General features: G+C 42.1%; 1 pseudogene; it reads left to right on the forward strand.

The window, feature by feature from the left end:
- Positions 1–3,128, forward strand: part of LOC102832974 — a 29,269-nt pseudogene extending 26,141 nt beyond the window's left edge.
- Positions 3,129–4,995: the final 1,867 nt, after the last annotated feature.

Consider the following 4,995-nt stretch of genomic DNA (forward strand, 5'->3'; position numbering starts at 1 on the left):
GTGAACAGTAACTGGACAAGGATGCCACTATTTAATACTGTTTTGGAAGTCTTAGCTAGTGCCCTAACGCAGGAAAAGGAAACTAAAGACATCTAAGGAGCTCTGTTAGTGAATCAGGCTGTGAACCACAAGGTCAGCGGTTCGAAATTACCAGCTGTTCCATAGAAGAAAGATGAGGCTTTCTGCTTCTGTAAAGATTTACAGCCTTGCTATGAGTCGGAACCGACTCCACGGCACATAACAACAACAACATCAAATTAGAAAAGAAGAAGTAAAACTCTATTGCAGATGATATGACCCTATATATAGAAAATTCCAAAGATTCAGCAAGAATATTATTGGAACTATTTGAAAGACTCAGCAAAATGACAGGGTAAAAGATCAAGATACCAAAATTGGATTCCTAGGATAAGCACTGGACTGCAATGTTGGTTTCAACCTCTAGGTCAGCAGATCAAACTCACCAGCTGCTTCTTGGACACCCTATATAATAAATAGGGTCACTATAAATCAGAACTGACTGGATGGCACTTAGTAACAACATATTCATAAAGAGAGCTTTGAAAAGGAAATTAGGAAAACAATATAATTTACTATAGCCACCCCAAAGATGAGATACTTAGGAATAAGTCTAACCAGAAAAACAACATACATTAGAAGGTTCCAGAAAGAGCAGCAGAATATGTGGAACAAAACTCAAAACTTTTATAAACAAAACAAACAAATACCAATAACAAAAAATGGGCTTACTGGTCAGAAAGATACTGGAGGAAATTGAGACTATGGTCCTCAATGACCCTTCATGTCTGGAAAGTAACTCAACCTTGTGGGCCGACTTTCTGACAGGCAGTAGAGAGGTATATAGTTAGGACAACAACAATAGTAAGGTATACTGACTATGAATGAACAAATGGTTAATTATTCAAAATCAAAATGGCAACATGACAGGAAAATGATAAAGTTGAAAAGGGATGGTAAGGCAGGTGGAATGGAAATGGGAATGAAGAAGAAAGTGGGGTAGTAATTATCACGTGGAAGGGATTGCAATCATTGAGATGAAACTAAGTGTATGATATGTTTAATGTAAAGCTTACGTTTTTGTCTGCAAACCAACACTCAATTCACATTAAAAGTGTAATGAGAGAAAAAAAAATCATTGTTGTCTAATAAACATCTTTGGAAGGTAGAGATAATGTCTCTCTCTAAAGCAGAGATCAGGCACTATTACTGTCCATTATAAAGAATTCAATACTTCTTAACTCAGGGCTCATCTTTTGTAACATAATCTACTGGGAGCGAAGTTGTCTTAGCATCAATCTGTAGTAAATTGGTCTTAAGAAATAGCAAAAGTAAATGCTGATACTCTTGCTATTGACAATGTCTGGTATCACTTATTTTATTGTTTACTATGCTGAGAACAACATATTGAAGAGGGATGGCATAGCATTCATCATCAAAAAGAACATTTCAAGAGCTCTCTTTCAGTACAGTGCTGTCTGTGATCGAATAATATCCAAGACCAATTAATACCACTATTATGCAAATTTACACAAGAACCACTACAGCCAACGATGATGAAATTGTTTGGGATAAATCCGTGCACATATGAAATGAACTGGTACCCTAGTAGCAAAACATTTTGCCTTACACTCATATATCATGACACCTAACTTTATTCTGCACTACAGTTTGCAGTCTTTAAATAATGTAGCCCTGATGCGGTGCTATGGGATAAGCACTGAACTGAAAGATTGGTGGTTCAAACTCACCAGCTGCTCCTTGCAAATCCTATACAGGATCGTTATGATTCAGAACTTAAGTGAAAACACTTAAAAACAATCATATAAATACATGGGAAAAAAATGTTCAGCATGATGGGTATAACAAACACTATTTGAAACCAGAGGATGGCTATAAAATTTGCTCCAACAATTATTAGTTGTGTAAATGGAAGAGTCACTTTGGAAAAATCTCTGAGGATCTTATCTCTTACTCACAAAAACAGAAATCAAGGTCCCCGGAATTTGGTGGCGCCACGTCCTCAGGTCTCCGCCTTCTGCACCATGGCTTCAGCGGCTTCTGCCTTGACACCTTCCACTGTTGAGCTGGCCACATTGTGCTGGGGGGCCGAGACTGGGAGTTGGGTGACTGTGCGCATTCTGGAGACCTGAGAAACGAGGATGTCAGACACTGGGGACTGACTGGTTTAGGAGCATCCCAGCCATCACGCGCTATTGGTTTGCCGCCAGTGTTCTGTGCCTTTGGTCTGCAAGCTAGGCCTCATCAGCCCGGCCTGCTTGTTTCTCTGGCGGAAGCCTTGCTCCATCGATTCCAGGTCTGGAGACAGACCAGTCACTGCCACCTTTTATTTTCCTGTGGGTCCAGGAACAGGATTTCTCTATTTGGTCAATTTATATTTCTTATATCTGTATTCTACACGACTTAAAACAGGAGCTTTTGATGGGAGGCCAGCAGACTATTTATTATTCATGGATTTGCATCATGATTACTGGCTGAGAAATGGATATGCAGTTACTGATAATTCCTCTAATCATGTCTGTGCTTTACGACTGGGCCTACCTGAACAGAGACATGATTGTGTTCTTTTGGTTTGGAAAACGATTTAAGGCCTGTTATTTACAATGGGTTGTCCTTGGATTCAACTATGTATCCTCGGAGACTCGGTCATCAACTCATTGGAAATCTTGTTGGATATCTTTACTTCTTAATGTTCAGTTAGGAGCTCTGGTAGCGTAGTGATTACGAATCGGGCTGCAAACCTTAAGGTCAGCAGTTCAAAACTACCAGCTATTCCGTGGGAGAAAGATGAGGCTTTCTGCTCCCATAAAGATTTACAGCCTCGGAAACCCTGTACAGGGTCGCTATGAGTCGGAACCGATTGCATGACACATAACAATAACCACAACAATGTTCAGATACCCGATGGACTTGGGAGGAAGGAATTTCCTATCCACCCCTCAGTTTTTGTATCGCTGGCTGCCCAGCAGGAGAGGAGTGGGGTGTCATGATTTGGCTCATCTCCAGCCAGCACGAGGCGAGCTTCAGATCAGAATGGCGGTGGCGGAAGACACAACTGGCACCAGGGATTCTTTCTTGGAGACCAGTGACCAGCAGCTTCGGCCTGCCCACCAGCCGCTCTGCTCCGCTGTGGTTTTCCCCAGACCTGGGTATGCTTCCCAACTAAGTTCTAGCTAATGCTGCTGGGCCTGACCCATACTGACTGTAGTTTTTCGATACAAGACACAATTTTTTTAAATCCTGAAGAGAAACGCTAGTGTTCCTCCGGTTCCATGATTCAGTTCCATAATTCTCATTCAAGTCCTTAATGCTATGAAGAACAAATATCAACTGTGCAGCATTCAAAACTGGCTCTAATTCTCAGTGTCTCCTTCTCTTCCCTGTCTGAACAAGTGAGTTTGAGCAGAATCTTACCCGTGGATCTGCAGCCCCGAGCTGGGTCGAGTGATCAAACCCTTGTCACTCCCTCATGCACGCAAGCCCCCTTGTATTTTCCCTGGCCCCCACATTTGCAACTAGAAGAGGTTGCTCTTAAAACGGCTCTGCCTTTGACATTCTCTTTTATTTATTGCCAAGGCTTGATCTCAAAGAACTTAGTGACACAATTTTGCCCCCTTTGGTGACAGAACTATAACAACTGGGGAGAAGACTGGAGCAGTGGATAAAGAACCTTTCCAGCATTTGGAATTTCGACCCGACGTCAGATGCAACCATTTACCACACTTTCAGATATTTTAATAAAAAAGCACTACTGGGTCAGAGAGGGTCATAGATTGGCAGGGAGTTGGTTGGCTAGGCATCCTTTTTTACTAAGAGATCAAAATAATTGTAGAGTTGCATCTTACACAAACAAGGGTAGGTTTCAAGCTGCAATGGCCACATGCAGATGTAGGGCACACGGGCTTGGTGTGTGTCCAGAGTAGCTGGATGCTCGCCACAAGGATGCTCACCCCGAGTGGCCGCTGGGCACGGATTCCAATTTGTTCTCATTCTAGACATGTGCTCATGGAGTGGAATAGAGGGAGACCTGCTTGCCCTATTTAAATGGTCTCCCCCAGCCCCACTTCCCCCCAAGTGCTTCAGTTCTCTGAGGAAGCTGCAGCTCTTCTGTAAGTAGGGTCTCTGAAACCAGCAGAGGCACAACTAAGGGGATTGCAAATCATTCTGGGTTGAAACAGCTTTGTAATCACTTGGGTTTGAAGGTCTTTATGATTTTGAGTTATGAATGTATAAACTCTGCAAATCAGACCGCGTAAAACCCCACAATTCCTTTTTATAAAAACAGCCTTTTTCCATCTGAGCTAGGCTCATCACTAAATAAAGTTGTTTGAAGGTTACAGTGTTTTACACAGGGTTTGCTTTTGTTGTTGTTTTAATGCTTTTATTCTGTAAGCAGATGGCTAGGAACAGTGTTCATCACCTGACGAGATTTTGACCATTTGAATCCATTTCTTTTCCAGAAACTTTTGTGCTGTGGTACTGTCATGAATCTTTTCCCACTCTTAAATAGTGTGTGTCGTCCTAGGAAGTAAGGCCTTGAAAAGAGCTCCTTGTTTTTTGAAAACAGTTTGTGCGTGTCTCCATATTTAATTTGTAGGATAAAATATAGTAGGCAGAGAGAGTTGTAATGTGAACTGTCGTATGTTTGGCTATTGACTTGCAGCCACAATAAAACATACCGGTAAACCTTTAGAAGCCATCATTCCTATCACATTGCACAGGAACTCACTGCAAGGGGAGACCCAGGGCCTGTGAATCGGCATCTTAATGAAGTGTGAGCTCATGACCCAAGAGCAGTGCAGTCACCTACTGGGGTTGTACCTGGCAGATGCTGAGTTTTAGACATGAAGGTTTGTGGCAACCCTGCGTTGAGCAAGTCTGTTGCACCATTTTTCCTACAGCATGTGCTTACTACATGTCTCCCACGTTTTGGTCATTTTTGCAATAATTCAGACA

The sequence above is a fragment of the Chrysochloris asiatica genome, unplaced genomic scaffold, assembly GCF_000296735.1.
Source record: "Chrysochloris asiatica unplaced genomic scaffold, ChrAsi1.0 scaffold00285, whole genome shotgun sequence".
NCBI classification, from domain to species: Eukaryota; Metazoa; Chordata; class Mammalia; order Afrosoricida; family Chrysochloridae; genus Chrysochloris; species Chrysochloris asiatica.